Below are 24,265 nucleotides of genomic sequence, written 5' to 3' on the forward strand. Positions count from 1 at the left end.
GTCGCTGTCAACTGGACTGGTAGGTCCTGCTAGTGGGAATGGCTAAAAATTCCATCCATTGGCTGCCATTGAATGTATTTAACAGATTTTCATTTTGTTTGAAAAATAAAAGTTAACCTCTCCTGAAGAAATCAAAAAGGTATGGGCATAAATTCACGTGAGTTAGAGTCAGAGAGATTTACAGCATGAAAACAGTTGAGTCCAGTAAGTCCAAGTCCTATTTCTGATGGCTTTGTCTGGAAAGATTCTGTGTCCTCATCCTTGGAATCTAGTTAAGGCAGTTGAAAATGTGGTGACCTGTTCTTGTATTCTGGCAATTAGTCTACTTTTTAGGTGAAGAAATGGATTCTTTCTGGGGATCAATCTTGGAGAGCAATGGTGGTCAGAGACAGGCTGCAATCGCTTGGAGTCCTGCTTCTCTTCAGAGGTTAAAACAGAGATGAAAGATAACATTTGAAAACTGAATAGTTAAAGCAATTTTATGATCTAGCAGATGTAAACTGCCATGCAAACCAAATTCCCAAGTGAAAGTTGGTATACGTGTCACATCCTTTTTTGTTTGTATTCTGACAACGAGAAGAAAAGCTTACTGAATCAGAATCTACAAATTCCAACAACACTTTTTGAACTTTATACATTAAATTGAACCATTTATTAAGAAAAACCCTTAAGCACACTCGATCACATTTACAAAATTTAAATTTGCTTCACAGAACATTCTTCAAAAGTACCTCACTTAGTTAGACACATCGGTAAACATCCTTTGAGCAACATGCCCTTATAGATGTTTAACTACAAATTTCCAGTAAGATTTCCAAAAGGTAAACTCGCTGTTGCGGCAGGAAAGCTTTATTAAAGGGTTTCATTATTTTCCACGCTGCTGTGTGGGAATTCAAGAAACTTCAAAACAAAACCCTGATTTCTGAAAAACACACTTTCTGGCTTGGCTGCTTTTGGCAGCTCTGCCAGAAGTAGAGAAAACATACAATGAACTAATAGGCATGAAGGCAAACAGAGAAACTAAAGGATGGTTAATTTTTGGAACTAGCAGTTTCCAGAACTTTAAAGGAACAAAGAGGAACTGCCATTGGAACAGGGCACTGGTCATTCAAGCTAAAAATAGAGATGAATGTGAAGACCTGGGTGAAGTTGGCTTGGGAAAAATCAGACATCTGAAGCAATTGTAAGTTTGGTGTCCTTATTTCCAGCCTTTGGAAACAATAGTATTCTATTATGCACAAGAGGTTTGTGTAGAGGCGTGGATGCTGTGGCAAATCAAGACAAAGGAATAATGAAAGGAGAGTTGAAAATCGTGGGGATGGATCCTTGCTACAATAGCTGAGAGAAAGCCTTGTTTTAAAGGTGATGTGGAGATGCCGGCGTTGGACTGGGGTGAGCACAGTAAGAAGTCTTACAACACCAGGTTAAAGTCCAACAGGTTTGTTTCAAACACGAGCTTTCGGAGCACGGCTCCTTCTTCAGGTGAATGGAAAGGCTTGTTCCAGAAATGTTTATATAGACACTCTTTAACCTGGAGTTACCTCTCTCTCTGCATCTTTGATGATTTGATTGCCTGCAGGTGCTCGCATTCCGGGGCATCTCTGACTGTGTCTATATAAACATTTCTGGAACAAGCCTTTCCATTCACCTGAAGAAGGAGCCGTGCTCCGAAAGCTCGTGTTTGAAACAAACCTGTTGGACTTTAACCTGGTGTTGTAAGACTTCTTATTGTTTTAAAGGATAATTGGAAAACCAGGAGATGGATCCTTGATGAAAATAGCTGAGGGAAAACATTGGTGGAAAGAAGATTTTAAATTGTGCCTTTTTGAGAGTGGAGTTTGTAAACACTCGTGTGACAATCATCTGCGGGGAATTTGAGTAGAAAGCCACAGAAGATCAATTGAGTGGCATCTGCCATTGATTGCAGAGTGGGGTGTTGTCTGACCACATTAGCCTGTTGGGTTACAGGGACTGTGTGTTACTGAAAACCTTATAGCATAAGATATATTTTGATATCCTTAAAAACTGTGTACCTTTGTGAAGGTAAGTGGAAGTGAAGGAGTATTGTATTATAGTGAGACATTTCATGTGTAATTAATATTTTTTTTCTTGTTAAAAGCTAGTTGGCAAACCTATAACTCTTTCATGTTTTCCCCCCCAAAGATATTTTGAACCAGGGTTTTATTCTGGTATCTTCCCATCCAGTTATAACATCAACTGGGATTTTACCTCTATCATATTCAATTAAACAGATTTTGGCTATAATGCAATGTGTTCAGGGTATGTTCTTTCCGACAACAAAATTACCAACAAAATTTTGTTGTAGTTTCATTGTCACTTCAGAGCCCACTTATTCAACTTTTGGAGTTGCTGTGGTATTTCCACAACTTGGCAAATTATCAGATCATTCAGAGTTTCCCTTGCTCATACTTTTTGATGAATGTCTACCATTCCATACTTCAAGCTTTTCAAAATAAAATGATAAACTGTCTTTTTGTTTAGCTTCGTCTTCTCGCCTTGCCTTCTTAATTTTGTGTTTCTGACTGCCAGAGTCTTAATATCGCTTCATATGATAAAAAAGCTGACCTCAATTTTAGGCAGATTTAAAATGGCTCACAGTCAATCCTGTGTTTTTTAAAATCAGGCTCTGCAACAACAGGATTATCTTTTGACCATGAAGCTGTGATTCTGAAAATTGACTTCCTACATTCATTCTTCCCTACTCAACGCGCCCACTCAGTCACCACCAACCCATTCCCTCGTTCACACATTCTCTCTCTCTCTCCTCAGCACCCTCACATACTCTTTCTACCCTCACCAACCTCACACTCTGACCCTCCACTATACTCCAAACTCTCTCTCTTCCCCCTCCCCCCTCCCACACTACCATCAATGCACTCTCTCACCTTGTTTGGGGTCAGCTGCTCGCTGCTGCCTTGTCTGGGTTCTGCTACTACCCCTGGAGTACACTTCTCCCTCCTGCCTCGCCTGGGGTCTGCTGCCTCTGCCTCACCTGGGGCCCATTCACATGCCTGGGGTCCACTGGTCCATGCTGCCTCGCCTGGGGTCTGCTGCCTCACCTGGAGGGCGGTGCTCCATGCCTAGAGATGGCTGCCTCGCCTGGGGTCTGCTGCCACGTCTGAGGTGTGATGCGCTGCCTTGCATGGGGTCCTTTGCACTGCCTCGCCTGCGGATTGCTGCCTTGCCTGGGGTCTGCTATGCTGCATTGGTTGGGTCTTAGTGCCTCACCTTGAATCTGCCTTGTCTGGGATCTGCTGTGCTGCCTCCCCTAAGGTTTGGAGCCTTGCCTGGGATTCCATCTCGCCTGGGGTCCACTATGCTGCATGCCTTATGGCATGGTGTCTTGCCTGGGGTCTGCTTGCTCGACCTATCCTGGGGCTAGCTTATCCTGTTGAACTTTCCTTCTTCAAAGCTTACCTTCCCACTCTTTGCTGCTTGTCTAATCACAGGCTGGTTTTTCTTTGCATTTCCTGCTGATAGGCTCATTAAGAATAAACCAGATTGGATGAGCAATTTTACTGCATTTTTCAAAGATCAGTCAGCTGTTTAAATGTCCACCAGTTTGGCAGACCACATGAAAGCTTGCTTGAAAGTGCCGGAGCTCCAGTAGACTCTGGCATCATCCTCCATCTTTGGGCCCTGTGCCACAGCATGGTGTGTTTCAATGTAAATCTACCCCTGATGCAGTGGATTTATGTTGCCTTGGGTCAAGAGGTAACAGTTGAGGGGTGGGCTGCCATGTCTCTAGGAGACAGGGCATGCAATGGGGCCCCACGTAGAAGGAGAGAATGGGCCTCCCAAAAATATAAGTCCACCTCTGATGGTTACCTGGGAACTAGAAATGGTTTCAATTCTTTAACTTATCCTGGGTAACTATTCCTGTAGAACAGTCAGAACCATCTGAAGTTTGCGATTTAAATTGGAGTATCTGATGGTTCCAATGCAGGATAATTTCCCAGCATATGTTTCAACTTTGCGGGTGTTATAACCTTACATAGGACTCATCCAGCTGGGGATGATTGTTCCCTAGTGCTGATCGACTTGTGAGTTAACCAACACTAGTATAACAGGTCAGCAGAAAGGAGTGGGGACCTTGAGATGTGGAACTGGATGCCGCATAAATACTGCTGTTATGCTGAATAAACGTCTATCTTATGAACTCTTTGGACTCCACTTTGCCATTTACTTCATTGGTGGCGAGAATGAATTGGAGCTGTCAACCGCTTTTCCCCCAATTTGTTTTTTAAAGAGTGTGGACTGAGGGACTTTTCATTGATGCGGGACCCTTTTTCAGAATGAGAGCCGGGAGGAGGTTTGATGCTGGCTTGTAGCGCTTGCGTGCTTGGAGAGTTCCAGGGTCTGATGTTTCCGGCGGTACCGGGAGCGACGTCATCAGGGCAATAAAAGAAAATTACTGCGGATGCTGGAAACTGAAATGAAAGGGAAAATGCTGGAAAACTTCAGCAAGTCTGGCAGAATCTGTAGGGAGAGAAAGTGGGAAATATTTATACTGTGGAGTCAGAATGAAAGATGAGTCATAGCCACAGAAACCCAGGGAAACCGGGTGCTAATGGCCACAGATACCAAGTAGAAAGAGTGTTAATGGCAGTCCCCAGAGATACATATACATTTAATTCCCCCCCCCCCCCCAACCTTATCTACCTTCCCTGCACCTTTCTCCTCTTTGCTTCCCCATCCCCCACACCTCTGATGTTAGTTTCCCTGCTGTTTGACCTTTCACATCTTTTGTCCTCTCTGGGGACTGCCATTAACACTCTTTCCCCTTGGTATCTGTGGCCATTAGCACCCGGTTTCCCTGGTTTTCTGTGGCTATGACTCATCTTTCATTCTCACTCCACAGTATAAATATTTCCCACTTTCTCTGTCTGTTAGCTTTGACAAAGAGTCATCGGACTCGAAACGTTAGCTCTTTTCTCTCCCTACAGATGCTGCCAGACTTGCTGAAATTTTCCAGCATATTCCTTTTCGTCATCAGGGCAATGTCTGGTGCTGGTCGCACTGTGTTTGCATCCATTTCCATTTGTGGCCTTTTTGTGATGCCGGCTTGCAGTGGCAGAATGGTTTGCTGGGGAGTCCTTATTGGAGATGGCCACTGCCCTTTTTGGACTATCATTAGGTTTGTGAGTGCGGCATTGGATTTGAAAGACTGTTCCATGATAGTTGGGACTGTGAGATGGACTGGTATTTTACATGGCTATTGATGTTGTTGCATGACTGTAAGTTTTGTGCCTACAGACACTGTTGGGGTGTGAGGACCCTATATTTTATTGTGCGATGTGCTTGATTGAATTGGTACTGTATAAATTCTGGGGCGACAGCTCTCTGGGCGTTCGATGGGCGCAATTAATTCCCATTTTTTTCCTGTATGCTGAGGCAAGCCTTTTTGGGGTATATGGAGTATAGTTTTGTGTGTTGTCTGATAATCCACCACCCCCCCACCCCCCCCCAACTTGTGGCTGAAAGTTATGTGGTGCCGGTAAGGTGTTGGGTCGATGGACCAGACGCTATGGTGCGTACCGTCCCCAGGCTCGGCTGTTAGAGATTTTGTCTTTTGTGTGGTTAGTGGGGGTGTTGAGCCGGATGTAGGGCGTGATTCTCTGAAACCGGGAGAAATCGTGAGGCTGGCGTCAAAAACGGGCGGGTTTGACGCCAGCCTCCGCCCCCCCCCCCCCCCCCCGACCGGGAACCGATTCTGGTCCCCGGTCGGGGCTAGCATGCCACGGCCGTGAGCTCCGGCATCGCGGGCTTAACGAATTTCGTTAAGCCCGCTTGCCAGAGTTTGCGACGGCTGACGTGTCACATGACGTCAGCCGCGCATGCGCGGATTGGAAGACTCCAACCCGCGCATGCGCGGATGACATCATTGCGCATTTGCGCGAAACCCGCGCATGCGCGGGCCGGGATGCCCCTCAGCCGCCCCGCGAATGGATACAGCGGGGCGGTGGAAGGACAAAGAGTGCGCGGGGTAAGTACCCGCTGCCCACGATCGGTGCCCACCGATCGCGGGCCCATGGCACCCTTGGCACGGCCGTGGTACAGCCGTGCCAATCGGTGCCATGGTTCCCAAGATCCCAACTTTATGGCCGTTTTACGAACGGTCAGACCAGGTGTGTTTGACGTTCCTAAAAACGGTCGTAAAGGGCTTGGACTTCGGCCCATCGGCCAGCTGAGAATCGCTGCTCGCCGTAAAAAAACGGCGGGCAGCGATTCATGTCGGGAGGCGAGCGTGGGGGGGGGGGGGGGGGGGGAGAATAGCGGGAGGGCGTCAGACTAGCGTGGCCGTAAACATTTACGACCCCCGCTATTCTCCGCACCGTCGTGAGTGCGGAGAATCGCCCCCGTAATGTTTGCCGTGGGGTACGCCGGTCTGTCCTGTTCCCCCGTTTTTGTAGCGCCTTGTTTGGACTGAAACTTTTTTTTTGTTGTCGTTTGACCATTGCAGTTTTGTTGTATCGGTTTTTTGTCCTCTTTGTTCTCCTCAATTTTCTTTTGACCTCTTCTCCTTGGTCGTTTTTGTGAGTTTTCGAACTTTGATGGGGAAGGGTGTTATAACCTTACATCGGACTCATCCAGCTGGGGATGATTGTTCCCTTGTGCTGATTGACTTGTGTGTTAACCAACACTAGTATAACAGGTCAGCTGCTGTAGCAGCTGACAGAAACGAGTGAGAACCTTGTGATGTGCAACTGGGTCCTGTGTAAATACTGCTGATATAGCTCGTTTAACTCAATGGGCTAGACAGCTGGTTTGGGATGCAGAACAAGGCCAGCAGCACGGGTTCCATTCCTGTACCAGCTGAGAATTCTGAATTCCCCCTCTGTGTACCTGAACAGGCGCCGGAATGTGGGGACTAGGGGCTTTTCACAGCAACTTCACTGCAGTGTTAATGTAAGCCTACTTGTGACAATAAAGATGATTTACATTTACATTTTTACATTATGCTGAATAAACGTCTTTGTTATGAACTCTTCTGACTCCCCTTTCAGTGGGTAATTGCTGTGCAATCCTTACATGGGGACTTTGTAGAATTTTGGCTCAATTTCCGAGGCCAAATTCCGATCTTAGGAAGTATTAAATATTCTCAATTATAGAGTTATGTTATTGAATATTTGATTTTGTTTTGTAATATTTAAAGAAGTGGTTGAGAGAGAGCAGCTTTCTAACTGATTGTTCAGAATGGTGTAAGAAAGATTCACGAGCAATACAGAATTGAGTTAGCTTGGTGGCACAGTGGTTAACACTGCTGCCTCACAACACCAGGGGACCAAGGCTCAATTCCGGCCTTGAGTGAATGTGTGTGGTGTGTTTGCACTTTCTCCCTGTGTCTACATGGGTTTCGTCTGGGTGCTTCAGGTTCCTCCCACAGTCCAAAGATGCGCAGGTTAGGTGGATTGGCCATGCTAAAGTCTCCGTAGTATCCAAAGATGTGCAGGTTAGGTGGGGTTGCGGGGATAGGGCAGGGAAGTGGGTGCTCTTTCAGAGGGCCAGTGCAGACTCAATGGGCCGAATGGCCACCTGCACTTCAGGGATTAAACTGTGGGGATTCTATATACCTGATAATTCTCAGAACAGGCTGGCACTTTTTTTCTCCAGAAAAGTGAAATTTGATGGAACTTAAGAACTAGGAGCAGGAGTAGGCAATTTAGCCCCTCGAGCCCACTACGCCTTTCAATATGATCATGGCTGATCTCCACTCGGTCTCAACTCCACTTTCCTGCCCATTCTCCAAAACCCTTCAAACCTCAAACCGTTACTTATTAAAAATGTGTTTTAAATTTACTCAATGCCCCAGCATCTGGGGTGTGAATTCTACCGATTCACGACTCTTCAAGAGAAGTAATTTCATCTCATGTCTGTTTTAAATCTACCACCCCTTATTCTAAAGCTATCACCTCTCGTTCTAGATTGCATCACAAGAGGAAGCATCCACTCTACATCTGCAATATCTTTTATCATCTTATATATTCAATGCCCCAGCACTCCAGGGTAACAAATTGTCCAGACCCTTTGAGAGAACTAATTCCGCTTGATCTCTTAATGACGTCTTGTTCTAGATTGCCTCACATGAGGAAACATCCTCTCTACATCTACTTTGTCAATATCTGTTTTTTAATAAACATTTTATTGAGTTATTTTTTGGTATTATAACAGCAACGCAATAAACAATGTACATGAAGCTATAAACATAGTGCAAAAGCTGTCTCCCTCCCTTACATGTCCCAACTTTATTAACCCCCTACTCTAAGCTAAACTACCCCCACCCCCCCCCCCCCCCCCCCCCCCCCCAACCTTCTGCTGACGATTAATTTTCCGTGAAGAAGTCGATGAACGGTTGCCACCTCCGGGCGAACCCTAACAGTGACCCTATCAAGGCGAACTTGATTTTCTCCAAACAGAGAAAGCTAGCCATGTCCGATAGCCAGGTCTCCGACTTCGGGGGTTTTGAGTCCCTCGAAACTAATAGTATCCGTCTCTGGACTACCAGGGAGGCAAAGGCCAGAACGTCGGCCACTTTCTCCTCCTGGATTCCCGGGTCTTCCGACACCCTGTAAATCGCCACCTCTGGACTCAGCGCCACCCTTGTTTTTAACACCGTGGACATGACATCTACAAACCCCTACCAAAATCCCATAAGCTTCTGTAGCCACCTGGGGTGACCACTGCCCAACACAAAATGGAAGATTGCAAGGAATGCAGCGAAAATGGACATGTTGCAAAAGCAAGCAGCTTGCAAAACGCTTGTGTATTCTTTTTTTTTTTAAATAATTTTTATTGAAAGAGTTTTTCCATACAGACATTTACCCCTACTAATTTTTAAATTATTTACAACACCATCCCTCTAGGCAAATGTCCCTCCCTCGCCCGCCCTCTCGCGCGCACCAGTCCTCCCCCCCCCCCCAGGCAACCTTAACAAACAAGGCAGCCTACAGTTTCAGACATGAGCAGCGAGCAGACTTGCCCGCGTTACAGTCGTGCATGTCCCCCCACGACCCTTGCTGCCCCCCCCCCCTCCCCTCCCCCCCCCCCCTCCCCCCCCCCTCCCTCCCCCCCCCCCCTCCCCCCCCCCCCCCCCCCGGGTTGCTGCTGCCACGACCCCGAACGTCTATCTCTGATCTAAAAAGTCAAGGAAAGGTTGCCACCGCCTGGCGAATCCCTGTACCGACCCTCTCAGGGCAAATTTGATCCTTTCTAGCTGAATATAGCTAGCCATATCATTAATCCAAGTTTCAACGCTTGGAGGCCTCGCGTCCTTCCATTGAATTAATATCCTTCGTCGAGCCACTAGGGACGCAAAGGCCAGTATTCCGGCCTCCCTAGCCTCCTGTACCCCCGGTTCTACCCCGACCCCAAAGATCGCAAGCCCCCATCCTGGTTTGACCCTGGACCCCACCACCTTCGACACCGTCCTTGCCACCCCCTTCCAGAACCCTTCCAGCACCGGACATGCCCGGAACATATGCACATGGTTCGCTGGGCTTCCCAGACATCTGACACACCTGTCCTCACCCCCAAAGAACCGGCTCATCCTTGTCCCCGTCATGTGAGCTCTATGCAGCACCTTAAATTGAATGAGGCTCAGTCTCGCACACGAGGAGGAAGAGTTGACCTTCTCCAGTGCATCCGCCCACGTCCCGTCTTCTATCTGCTCTCCCAGCTCCCCTTCCCACTTGGCTTTCAGCTCCTCCCCTGATGCTGCTTCCGCCTCCTGCATTATCTTGTAGATGTCTGATATCTTCCCCCCTCCGACCCAGACCCCCGAGAGCACCCTATCACTCGCCCCCTTACTGGGGAGCAGGGGAAACCCCTCCACCTGCCGCCTAGCAAATGCCTTCACTTGTAAATATCTGAACATGTTTCCCGGGGGGAGCTCAAACTTCTCCTCCAGCCCTCCCAGGCTCGCAAACCTCCCCTCTATAAACAGGTCCTTCAGCTGCCGTATGCCCACCCTGTACCAGCTCTGAAATCCCCCGTCGATGTTCCCCGGGATGAATCTATGGTTCCCTCTTATTGGCGCCGCCAACAGACCTCCCATTTCCCCCCTATGTCGCCTCCACTGCCCCCATATCTTGAGGGTGGCCGCCACCACCGGGCTCGTGGTGTACCTCGTGGGGGGGAGCGGCCATGGTGCCGTTACTAGGGCCCCCAGGCTTGTGTTGCCACAGGACGCCCTCTCCATTCGTTTCCAAGCTGCCCCCTCTCCTTCCATCACCCACTTGCGCACCATTGACACATTTGCCGCCCAGTAGTACCCCGAGAGATTGGGCAGTGCCAGCCCTCCACTGTCCCTGCTCCGCTCCAAAAAGACCCTCCTCACCCTTGGGGTGCCATGCGCCCACACGTAGCTCATGATGCTACTCGTCACCTTTTTGAAGAAGGCCCTAGGGAGGAAGATGGGCAAGCACTGAAATAAAAACAAGAACCTTGGGAGGACCGTCATTTTGATTGACTGCACCCTCCCCGCCAGCGACAACGGTACCATGTCCCACCTCTTAAATTCCTCCTCCATCTGTTCCACCAGCCTGGAAAAGTTCAACTTGTGGAGGGTCCCCCAGTTCCTTGCCACCTGCACCCCTAAGTACCTAAAGCTCTTTCCTGCTCGCTTGAAGGGGAGTCTCCCAATACCCTCTCCCTGGTCCCCCGGGTGTATCACAAAAACCTCGCTTTTGCCCAAATTTAGTTTGTACCCCGAAAAGTCCCCAAACTCTGCTAATAGTTCCATTATCTCCGGCATTCCCCCTTCTGGGTCTGCCACGTACAGCAGTAGATCATCCGCATACAGCGATACTCGATGTTCCTCCCCTCCCCTAGTCAGTCCTCTCCACCCCCCTGAACCCCTCAGTGCCATCGCCAACGGTTCAATCGCCAGTGCGAAAAGTAGGGGGGATAGGGGACATCCCTGCCTGGTCCCTCGGTGGAGCCCGAAATACTCCGACCTCCTCCCGTTTGTCACTACACTCGCCGTCGGGGCCGAGTAGAGCAACTTCACCCACTTAATAAACCCTTCCCCAAACCCAAACCGTTCCAACGTCTCCCACAGGTACTCCCACTCCACCCTATCGAATGCCTTCTCCGCGTCCAGCGCTACCACTATCTCAGCCTCCCCCTCCACTGCCGGCATCATAATGACATTCAGCAATCTCCGCACGTTCGTGTTGAGCTGCCGCCCCTTCACGAACCCCGTCTGGTCCTCATGGATTACCCCTGGCACACAATCCTCTATTCTAGCTGCCAGGATCTTTGCCAGCAACTTGGCATCCACGTTCAGAAGCGAGATAGGCCTGTAGGACCCGCACTGCACGGGGTCTTTATCCCGCTTCAATATCAGGGAGATCAGAGCCTGCGACATTGTCGGGGGCAGAACCCCCCCCTCTCGCGCCTCATTAAAGGCTCGTACCAGTACCGGTCCCACCAAGTCCACATTTTTCTTATAGAATTCCACCGGGAACCCATCTGGCCCCGGCGCCTTCCCCGCTTGCATCTGACCTATTCCCTTGACTAGCTCCTCTAGCCCTATTGGCGCCCCCAGCCCTTCTACCAGCCCCTCCTGGACCCTTGGGAACCTCAATTTGTTTAGGAAGTCCTCCATTCCCCCTCTCCTCGTCGGCGGCTCAGACCGATACAACTCCTTGTAAAAATCCCTGAAGACCCCGTTCACTTCTTGCCCCTTCTGCACTACCTTCCCGCCCCTCTCCTTCACTCCCCCAATCTCCCTAGCCGCATCTCGTTTGCGAAGCTGGTGTGCCAGCATCCTGCTCGCCTTTTCCCCATACTCATAGACCGCGCCCTGTGCCCTTCTCCACTGCGTCTCTGCCTTCCTGGTGGTCAGCAGGTCGAACTTGACCTGCAGGCTGCGCCGTTACGCTTGTGTATTCTGACTACTGCAGAAACCAGTTCTGACTGCTGCAGAAACCAGACAGCACTGTGAAAAGAAAAAGTTAGCACACTAATGAGGCGATACCGGGCGATCCCCAGGTACAATGGAAACAAGCTAACACAAATCGATATATTAAATGGAAGGCCAGACTTCTCGGCACCAAAGGAAGTCCAAAACAATAAGTCCCAAGAACCGCCCAGTGATCGAGATACTGCCCCGTTATTGGAGAATTCAAATCAATCGATTGGGAAGAGACCCAATCGATTGCGAGTGTATAGAGGGTCCGCCCAGACCCTGAGAGAGGTATAAAACAGTGACCCCGACCCCAGCTCTCTCTGTCAGCCTCTCCTTGACCAGCCAGCCCTCCAAGCAGAACACCGTTGCAGCAGAAGAACCTTGAGGAGGGGAGGTCTGGACAGCAGCCGCCAACAAGTAAGTGTCACAACGCACGCTACGAGAGTAGACACTCCTAACCCCCTTTAGTCCATAACTACTGGAAGCCTGCGGACCCAGGACAAAGCTAGAGGCCATTGTTCCCTGATCCGGCAGTCCCCTTATCCAGATACGTATTTGGCCTATTAGTGGTAGGATTCGCCTAGTCTTATAGTTTTATATGCATGATTAGTAGATTATTATAATATAATAAACGTGTCTTGTTTGAACTTACTAACTGGTGTATGGATTTATTGCTTTGAACTTGAACTTGAAACTTGTGGCGGTATCTTAACGATACCTGGCGACTCCACAGCTAAGGAACAAAACAGAGCCAAATTGAATGTTAAGCACACTCACCCAGAACGAGCAACACTTCGGACATGCCCAGAACATGTGGACATGGCTAGCTGGTCCTCCTGCACACCTGTCTTCCACCCCAAAGAATCTGCTCATCCGGGCCTCTGTCATGTGAGCCCGGTGAACGACCTTAAATTGTATCAGGCTGAGCCTGGCACATGTTGCGGATGCGTTGACGCTACTCAGAGCGTTGGCTCTACTCTAGTCAACTCTACTTGATTCTACCCACCCATAGACCATCCTCTATATCTCCTCCCAGCTTCTCCTCCCACTTGCGCTTCAGCTCCTCGGTCTGTGTCTCCTCTGACCCCATAAGTTCCCTGCATTATCCAAGTTGCTCCATTCTCCTGCCAACCCTCTGGAAACTACCCTGTCATGAATCCCTCTTAGTAGTAGGAGCGGGAAGGTCGACACCTGTTTACGCAAGAAGTCCCTCACCTGCAGATACCTGAATTTGTTTCCCCTCGCCAACCCAAACTTCTCCTCCAGCGCCCTCATACTCGGAAAGCTCCCCTCTATAAACATATCCCCCATCCTCTCAATCCCTGGTCTCCGCCATATCAGGAACCCCCCCATCCATACTTCCTGGGGCAAACCGGTGATTATTACAGATTGGGGACCAGACCGATGCTCCCTCTGCCCCCACATGTCTCCTCCATTGCCCCAGACTCTCAGGGCCGCCACCACCACGGGGATGGTGGATTACCGTGCTGGCAGGAACGGCAGAGGCGCAGTTACCAATGCCCCCAAACTGGTGCCCTTGCATGAAGCCGCCTCCAAACGCTCCCATGCCGACTCCTCCCCCACCATCCACTTCCTGATCACGGCTACATTTGCCGCCCAGTAAAAGTTACTGCCTCTGGGGTCTCTGCAATCCTCCTATCGATCTGCAGTATCTCCTTAACCAGTCGGTCCATCTCTGCCCTGTCTACTTTCTCCCTGTGGGCTTGTATCGAGATCAGCTCCCCTCTAACCACCGCCTTCAGTGCTTCCCAGACCGCGTCTGCTGAAATTTCCCCCATGTCGTTGACCTGCAGGTAGTTCTGAATACATTACCTCAGCCGCCTGCACATCTCTTCGTCAGCCAAAAGTCCCACATCGAGCCTCCAGTGCGGGCGCTGGTTACTGTCTTTACTAACCTGCAGGTCAACCCAGTGTGGAGCATGGTCTGAGATTGTGATCGCCGAGTACCCCGTGCCCACCACCCCTGCCAGTAAGGCCTGCTCAAAATGAAGAAATCGGTCCAGGAGTACACTTTATGCACGTGTGAGTAGAAGGAGAACTCCTTCACCCTCGGCTGCTCAAATCTCCACGGAACCATCCCACCCCCCCCCCATAGATAGAACAGTACAGCACAGAACAGGCCCTTCGGCCCTCGATGTTGTGCCGAGCAATGATCACCCTACTTAAACCCACGTAACCCATATACCCGTAACCAAACAATCCCCCCATTAACCTTACACTATGGGCAATTTAGCATGGCCAATCCACCTAACCCGCACATCTTTGGACTGTGGGAGGAAACCGGAGCACCCGGAGGAAACCCACGCACACACGGGGAGGACGTGCAGACTCCGCACAGACAGTGACCCAGCCGGGAATCGAACCTGGGACCCTGGAGCTGTGAAGCATTGATGCTAACCACCATGCTACCGTGAGGCCCTCTGCTCCATGAACCCTTTTAGTTCCTTTGCCATTGCTGGCACCCTGCCCGTTTTCGGACTTGACCGGTCCAAGCCAGGGTCAATAACTGTGTTGAAGTCTCCTCCCATGACCAACCTGTGCGAGTCCAGGTCTCCCCAGTATCCTATTTATAAACTCCACATCATCCCAATTTGGCGCATACACATTTACTAATACCACCTGCATCCCCTCCAGTTTCCCATTAACCATAATGTACTGACCTCCCACATCCGATACTATTCTACCCACCTCAAACACCACCCGCTTATTGATCAGGATCGCGACCCCTCTAGTCTTTGAATCCAGTCCCGAGTTGAAGACTTGACTGACCCAGCCTTTCCTCAATCTAGTCTGGTCAGTTACTCTAAGGTGCGTCTTCTGCAACATTACCACGTCCACCTTCAGTCCCCTAAGAACCTCCAGCTAGCTTGGTGGCCCCATCCCTGGTGCCAGATAGTCTACCATCTATTGTTCCCTCCCCACCCTCTCCCCCGCTCAAACAAACATACTCCAACATCAAACAATCCCCACACAATTGCCTGACAGAAAAACACTAAATCTAAACAAGCGCACCTCCATCCCCCAACTGTGCAAATGAAAACCTTAACTCACTCAGCTCTGCCACTAGTCCCAAATCAACACAGTAGGCATTACAAACAGCTTCCACAAAACTAAAAACAAGAAACTTTTTCAAAGAACAGAGAAACCAAAAGAAAAAAAAACATGAACGCTGCAGCAAAGTTCAAAAGTTCTCAGTCCACCACCAGTCCTTTCCTTTTCACGAAGTCCAGCGTGTCCTCAGGCGACTCGAAATAAAAGTGCTGTTCCTCGTACGTGACCCAGGGACGGGCCAGATACAACAGTCCGAACTTCACCTTTTTCTTAAAAAGGATCAACCTAATATGGTTGAAGCCTGCCCTTCTCCTGGCCACCTCCACACTCAGGTCTTGGTAGACCCGCAGGATACTATTGTCCCACTTACAGCTCTGTGCCTGCTTGGCGCACTGTAGAATGCGCTCCTTCTCCAAGTACCTGTGGAATCTCACCACCATTGCCCTCGGGGGGGGGGGGGGGGGGGGGGTCTCCCGTTCGCGGCTTCCTCGCAAGTGCTCTGTGAGCCCTGTCCACCTCCAAGGGTCGGGAGAATGCCCCATCCCCCAGCATCTTCTCAAACATGTTTGCGATGTATGCCCCAGCGGCCGCTCCTTCGGATCCCTCCGAGAGTCCAACGATTCTCAAGTGGGACCTATTCTTTAGGTCCTCCACCTTCTCCAGGAGCTTCTTCTGCTGGTCTCTCAGCATCCCCACCTCCAGCTCCACCGCAGTTTAATGTTCCTCCTGCTCAGCCAGCGCTTTCTCCACCTTCTGGATCACCCGATCTTGGGCATCCAATCTAAGCTCCAGCCGCTCAATCGACTTTTTTATCGGGTCCAAGTCATCCTGTTTCTGCTTAGCAAAGTCTTCCTGAATAACTTGCATCAGCTGCTCCGTTGACCGCTGGGTCAACAAACCAGAGGTCCGGTCCACCGCCATGCTGTCTCCCGCTGCAGCTTCAGCCCAAGCCTTCTCTGTCTTTCTGTTTCTACCTTTACGAGCACTTCTAGTCTTTCTCTCCATGCACTGATGTGGGAATACAGTACACAATTGCCTCTGTCTTCAGTTTTACAGTTCAAGTCCAGTAGGAAATCGGGGGAAAGGTCCAAAAGTCCGACCCGAGCGGGAGCCACCAAATGTGCGACTTACTCCTTCATAGCCGCCACCGAAAGTCATTTGTCAATACCTTTTGTCATATTATATACCTCAATTAGATAGAACATAGAACAGTACAGCACAGAACAGGCCCTTCGGCCCTCGATGTTGTGCCGAGCAATGATCACCCTACTCAACCCCACGTATCCACCCTATACCCATAACCCAACAACTCCCCCTTAACCTTACTTTTTAGGACACTACGGGCAATTTATCATGGCCAATCTACCTAACCCGCACATCTTTGGACTGTGGGAGGAAACCGGAGCACCCGGAGGAAACCCACGCACACACGTGGAGGACGTGCAGACTCCGCACAGACAGTGACCCAGCCGGGAACCGAACCTGGGATCCTGGAGCTGTGAAGCATTGATGCTAACCACTATGCTACCGTGCTGCCCTTTATGCTACCGTGCTGCCCTCTATTCTCATTCTATATCTCCTCTCATTCTTCTAAACTTGAGAGAGGATAGGCCTAAACTGCTCAATCCCTCTTTATAAGACAAACCTCTCGGGCGCGATTCTCCGTAACCACGATGGGTGGGAGAATAGCCGGAGGTTCGCTCCCGCACCTCCCGCTATTCTCCCACCCCCTCAAAATGGCATGTCCCGTTTTGCGACACGCCGCTCGGAGAAACGCGGGCTGCCGTTTTTCACGGCGGCCCGCAATTCTCCGGCAAGGATGGGCCGAGCGGCCTGCTGTTCCCGACCTGTTCACGACGGCGGCAACCACACCTGGTCGCTGCCGTCGTGAACAAGGCGCGCCAGGTAAGCGTGGGGCCTGTGGGGGGCGGATCGGGGATCGAGCACCACGACCGTGCTCGGGAGGGGATGGGCCTGCGATCAGTGCCCACCGATCGTCGGGCCGGCGTCTCAAGGGGACGCACTCTTTCCCCTCCGCCGCCCCGCAAGATCAAGCCGCCACGTCTTGCGGGGCGGCTGAGGGGAAAGACGGCAACCGCGCATGCGCGGGCTTGAGCTGTCCAACCCGCGCATGTGTGGCTGACGTCATTAGGCGCTGCCGCAACGTCATTCTTGGCGTGCCAGGGACAAGGCCCGGCAGCCGAGTTTCCTGGTACGGCCCTCCTATCCCCCCGGGGAGGGGAGAATAGGGGGCCGGGAGAGGTTTCCGACGCCGTCGTGAACCTCACCGGGTTTCACGACGGCGTCGGGCCTTGCGGAGAATTCCACCCATAATCTCTGGAATCAGTTGTCGAGATAAAAAACATAGATGTATTTAAGGAGACCTAAGAGGGAGAAAAGAAAATAGGGTAGGTTTAGACGAAGACCATCATAGGAGAAGACACATAATACTCCATGGGCACATAGATTAATTTGTCTGAATGATCTGTTTCTATGCTGTACGCTCAATATTGCTATGTAATAGGTCGACCAATCCTCGTCCTCCAAGATCAGAAGAAAAGCCTGTGTTTTGTGTCCTTTTTGATACATGGAATTCACTTTACTTACTATTTCTACTTTTGACTTTTACGGAGTAACTATTTACTTTGAAATGGCTCAGAGGTTTAAAGCAATCATTAACTTACAGCTTTCATTTAAATGCTCCTAAAAAAGCTGGAACCAGGTTGACTGATGTTGACTTTTGCAGGTGTCTGCAAAAACATGCATTTGATGATGATTTTAAAACCAGCTGTGTTATCATATGAAAGAAGTGTGTCCCATATCTCTATATTTAATCTAGTTAGAAGAATGTTTATTTACTGGAGAGAATGCAATATGTAAGATTCGTGGTCTGATAAATCACTTGCTTCAGAAAAAATGGTTGCTAAAATGTATAGAATCAAAAATTAAATTTCAGTAATAATTTAACATCTGAATATTTTTTGAAACATTATCTGATAAAATCAGCTTTCAAGTTAATGATTTGAGTGTTTTTAAACAAATCGAGAACATCTGTTTATTAGTGGTGTCTGTTTTTTTAATGATATTGGGACGAGGTAACAAGGATGTATCTATTGCTCATCCTGGTTGCCCTGAGATGGTTTGGTGGACTTCTTAAAAGATGCCAGAACTGGCAGTTACTGTAAGAGTATTATAATTGACATGCTACTTCTTTGTTCGTGTTGTACTCCAGAAATGAAACAGTTAAAAGAAAAGAACATTTTTCGAAACGGACACCTATTTATATAAACAGATGTTTGTGGTATTCAACGTTAATGACAACCATGTAACCTGTCTTCTGGAACATCATGTATAACATTTCCTGAAACATTTCCTGTTTATTATGGCAGCTGTATATGTTCTGAAAATGTGGGCAGTTTGCTATGTAAAACAATTAGAATTTTCTGTAATTTTAAACTAAATTTTCAACACATTGGCCTTGTGTACTCACAAATAATTTGTATTAACAACCTTAGAGTTTGGGGGCAATTTGCGATTAAGTTCTCAAGGGAAGAATGTCACAATTCCAACTTTTGCTTCTGAAGTTTGTTTGTTTACCTTTAGCAACCACTACTATTTATCATTGATGTACCCAACTCCTAGAAAACAGGCTACTGTCTTATTAACTTTACCAAAAGGAGCCTCAGTGTTTCCTATGATGCCTGTAAATAATGTTTCCTGTAGCTCTGAGATGTTTCCTCTATTGGTGCAAATGAAGATTTTGCCAGTAGCCACTGAATTTCCATTCATTATTGGTGTTAGTGCTTGAGAAAGGTCAGTCAGGTAGGTTCTAGATATGTTGGGGAATTGTGGAGCTGTAGAGGCATCCCTACCTCTGAGCCAGAAGCTCAAGGTTCGCGACCCACTTAAGTTGATTATCAGTTTGCAAATCCTTCCAATACAGAGCAAGAACGGGAGAGTCACCTGGTCAGCTAGAACCACCTGGTAGCTGCAACACAACAGCCTCGCCATTTTAAACACTCCATGTAAATGTTCTTGCCACAAGATATACTCCATGGCAAGCGTCCTTCTCACTTTGAGGGACTACCAGAGAGAGAGAGTGAGAGATACATTAGTAATTTGATCCAGAGATAAATCTCTTCTCCTTCACTGAATACTCAAAATCATTAAAATACCTCCCTTGTCATCACATACTAAACATGTGATTGCCAGAATCAGACACTAATCGAACACTTCCCCGTCCCTTTAAATTGGGTTTCGGTGTTCACCTCTTCAAATAGATTGGCAGGAATTAAATAACTACTTGTTTGCCAATTAAATAACTTTTTAAATGTGGTGAAGTGATATAATAATGTCCGAACTGGATACACTGCAGATGTACAGACATTCCAAAAATAAATGCCTAGTTATGCTCCATATTCTGGTGTGTTTTACTCAACAGAATAGGGAGATCACAGGAGATGACATTACTACCAATGACATGGCTTATTCCACCTGTATTACATGGAATTACAATTCTCTTCAATAACCTCAATTTGTTTTCATCACCAAACCTAAAGCAAGTCTATTTTTAGATTCCCAAACCTTGCAATGATCCTCACTATTTAGTGAATCAAAGTAACAAGTGAAACTATCTGTCTTTTTTATAGACAGGTTGAAGGTTAAATATAGGTTGAAGTGCAAATATGATCCAGCATTGACAGTTAAAACAACTAACACTTCCATCACAGATATAAAATTCATTTTGGCCAGTATAATTTATTCAAATTCATCTTTATCTTCATCCTCTTCATTAGAATTCTCCTCATCATTTATCATTTCATGGACTCTACCTCACCACTTTGGGCAGTTCACCACACAATGATACCACCTCAAGTTGCACCTGAAACACTTATTAACTGTTCCTGGGACTCATTCAGTTGCTATTCCTTATTTGACTTCTGCACAAATAGCCTGATCTGTCTGTCTAATCATTCCATTGTGTTGAGTCCAATATCTGGACTATTTCAAAACCTGGCAACCATTGAATCCTCTATTCTCTATGCTACCTATAGAATATCTCAGTCGCTTCAAAAAGGCTCAAGGAAATGATTCTTTCCCCACAATTATTTTCAATTCAGCAGACATCTGATCCAACAGGTAGCACAGAGAACCAACACCAGTTAGAATCAGTAACTTGTCAATATGAGACACCTTAGCATAATCCAGCAATTTAAATGCTAGACTGAAAGAGAGATTTCCCAAATTGGATTTTGTCAATCAAAGAACTGTACAGCACAGAAAAAGGCCCTTCGGCCCTCCAGGCCTGCGCTAATCACGTGTCCTACCTAGACCAACCGCCTGTATCCTTCTATGCCCCATCTGTTCATGTGCCTATCCAGATAAGTCTTAAAGATCGCTAATGTATCTGCCTCAGCCACCTCACTTGGCAGGGCATTCCAGGCCACCACCGCCCTTTGTGTAAAAACTTTCCCCCACACATCTCCACTGAACCTTTTCCCCCTCACCTTGAACTTGTGCTCCCTTGTAATTGTCATTTCCGCCCTGGGAAAAAGCCTCCAACTGTTCACCCTATCTATACCCCTAATAATTTTATAAACTTCTATCAGGTCGCCCCTCAGCCTCTGTCTCAAGGGAGAACAATCCCAGTTTATTGAATCTCTCCTCATAGCTAATACCCTCCACACCGGGCAACATCCTGGTAAACCTTTTCTGTTCTCTCTCCAAAGCCTCCGCGTCCTTCTGATAGTGCAGTGACCAGAACTGGATGCAATACTCCAAATGTGGCTGAACCAACATTCTATATAACTCACATAATTTTCGAGCTCTTATATTCGATACCCGGTCCTATGAAGGCAAGCATGCCATATTCTTTCGTTACCACCATTTCCACCTGTACACCCACTTTTAAGGATCTGTGGACCTCCACGCTCAGATCTCTCTGTGTCTCTGTGCTCCTGATGGTTCTGCAATTTATTTTGAAAATGAAAAAATGAAATTCGCTTATTGTCACGAGTAGGCTTCAAATGAAGTTACTGTGAAAAGCCCCTAGTCGCCACATTCCGGCGCCTGTTCGGGGAGGCTGTTACGGGAATTGAACCGTGCTGCTGGCTTGCCTTGGTCTGCTTTCAAAGCCAGCGATTAGCCCTGTGAGCTAAACAGCCCCTGTTATAGCTCCCACCTGAATTGGATCTACCAAAATGCATCACCTCGCATTTGTCCGGGTTAAATTCCATCTGCCCAATTTTGAAGCCTATCTGTATCCTTTTGTATTCTCTGACAATCTTCATCACTATCTGCAACTCCTGCAATCTTAGTATCAACCTCAAACTTGCTAATCAGACTACTTACGTTTTCTTCCAAGTCATTTATATATATTACAAAGAGCAGAGGTCCCAGTACTGATCCCTGCGGAACACCACTAGTTACAGACCTCCATTCAGAAAAACACCCTTCCAGTGCTACCCTTGGTCTTCTATGGCAAAGCCAGTTCTGGATCCATCCAGTTAGTTCACCCCTGACCCTGTGATCTAATCTTTTGCACCAGCCTGCCATGAACGACCTTATCAAATGCTTTACTAAAGTCCATGTGGACAACATCCATAGCACTTCCCTAGTCAATCATTTTTGTCACCTCCTCAAAAAATTCAATTAAATTAATGAGACATGACCTCCCTCATACAAAACCATGCTGTCTGTCGCTGATAGGACCATTCACTTCCAAGTGTGCATAGATCCTGGGCGCGATTCTCCGATGCTGCGCCGGTTGGGAGAATTGGGGGCCGCGCCACTTTTTCATGCGACGCCGGTCCGACGCGCTCCCGCGATTCGCCCAACAGGCGAAATCGGTCCCGTCGGGTTCCGTGCGGCGCAAGCCGGAGAATTGCCTGAGGCACCCAAAATGGCGATTCTCCGGTAGCCCCGCTATTCTCCGGCCAAAATGGGCCGAAGTCCCGACGACGTGATCCCAGTTCACGCCGTCGCCGTTCACACCTGCTTTTTTTAGTTGTGAGCCAGTCGTGCTGGCTGACGTTGACCGCTAAGGAGGTGAGCAGACTGTCCCGGAGTCTCCACAGACTGGGGAAGGCTTCCCCGAGAACGCTGCGGCCAACGGGGTGGGAGGGGGGGAGGCAGTGAGGGGGAAGGGGGGGTGGGAGGGAGGGGGAGAGGGATGGAGTGGAGGTGGGAGGGGGAGAGGGATGGAGTGGAGGTGGGAGGGGGCAGGGAGGGAGGGGAAGACGGAAGGAGTGGAGGTGGGGCGGGAGGGAGTGGAGGTGGGAGGGGGAGAGGGATGGAGTGGAGGGGGAGAGGGATGGAGTGGAGGTGGGAGGGGGTGGGAGGGAGTGAAGGGGGAGAGGGAGTGGAGGTGGGGGGGAGAGGGATGGAGTGGAGGTGGGAGGGGGTGGGAGGGAGTGGAGGGGGAGAGGGAGGGAGTGGAGGGGGGAGAGGGAGGGAGTGGAGTAGGTTGTCCATCCGCAAATGCCACATGTAGGCCACCCTGCCATGGCAGGACGGTGATGAGGACACGCCCGCAGGTTGTCGTGTGGTTGATGGGCAGAGCCCACTGACGCACCGGTGAGGAGGACGTTGTTAACTGACCGTTGGATGCAGACAGTGACCAGGAGTTAGGCTGGCCGCGTGTCAGCAGCGCGACCAGGCCACCGGGGCACACAGGTATCCCATGGCAGCTGGCTGCCGAGGGGTCGAAGAACCTCCGTGTAACATGTCGTTTCTCTGCCCCCCACCACACTTCGGTAGGTCACCATGTATGCCAACCTGACAGCGATGTTCACCGCAGTGGTTGGAGGTGCTGCACTGCAGTTAGCCATCCAGCAGCGTCGACTGCGACAGCCCACAGTGGATACAGATGCAGGGCTGCTGCTGCAGCAGAGGGGATGGGCGCGGAGTGGCCCGTCGTCGCCGCGCAGGCCGCAGGCGCTCATGGCCGGTATGTTCAGGGGGATGCCGAGGGGAACATTGACCCCCAAACGCTGAGGAAGGCACAGGATGCGGGCACTGATGTCGAAGTGGATGGGGGGGTGGGGGTGGAGGAGGAGGAGCCACTGATGGTGGAGCCAGGGGGCCACAGGCAGCCATCAAAGCCCAGGGTGTACCGTGACCGAATGTCGTTCGAAGCCCTACCGGACCTCACATGCAGGAGGAGACTACAGTTGAGCAGGGAGACGGTTGCACATATCTGCCACCTCGTGGTGCACCTCACTCCACATGGAACGGGAGGAGGACACGCTATACCGGTGTCCGTCATGGTGACGGTGGCCCTAAACTTCTACGCTACTGGTTCCTTCCAGGCTCCGAGCAGGGACCTATCTGGGATATCACAGGCATCGGTCTACAGGTGCATCCGGGAAGTGACCGGCGCCCTGTTCACCATCGCGGACCGTTACATTACATTCCCCGAGGACCGAGCACATCAAGAAGCACGAGCCCGTGGATTCGCCAAGGTGCCCGGGATACCGATGGTCCAGGGAGTGATCGATGCTGTTCACGTCCCCACGCGCCCGCCTGCAGGCAACAGGGAAGTGTTCACTAACAGGAAGGGCACATACTCCATGAACATCCAGGTGGTCTGTGACTCCCACATGAGTATCATGCACGTGTGCGCAAGGTTCCCCGGGAGTGTGCATGACGCCTACATTCTTGCGCAGTCGTCCATCCCTGCCATGTTCGAGTGATGCCCCCCCCGGGTGAGGGGATGGTTTCTGGGCGACAGGGGTTATCCGTTGAGGTCATGGCTGATGACGCCGATACGGAGGCCTCAGACCAACGTGGAGACCCTATACAACGAGGCCCATGCAGCAACCTGGGGTGTGGTGGAGCGGTGCTTCGGCCTGCTGAAGATGAGATTCAGATGCCTGGACCACTCCGGAGGGGCCCTGCAGTACCGGCCCGACAGGGTCGGTCGCATAGTTGTGGTATGCTGTGCGCTGCACAACATTGCTTTGCAGAGGGGAGATGCCCTGGTGGAGGAGTCGGAGGGAGAAGCGGTGCTAATGCGAATGAAGAGGAGGAGGGTGAGGAGGAGGATGAGGAGCAGGATGAGGAGGAGGAGGTGGAGGAGGATGGCGTGCAGCAGGGTGCGGCGTGGGGGCGCAAGACACAGACACGACCCGGGTGCTGGTAATGTCCAGGAGGCTGCACGAAGGCACCGGCGAGGACAGTGGGCACGCGACGTGTTGGTGTCCGTAAGGTTCACGCATTGCGTGGGAGGGGATCGCTGAACACTACCACTTGCATCGTCAG

This window comes from Scyliorhinus canicula, chromosome 15, assembly GCF_902713615.1.
Source record: "Scyliorhinus canicula chromosome 15, sScyCan1.1, whole genome shotgun sequence".
NCBI lineage: Eukaryota > Metazoa > Chordata > Chondrichthyes > Carcharhiniformes > Scyliorhinidae > Scyliorhinus > Scyliorhinus canicula.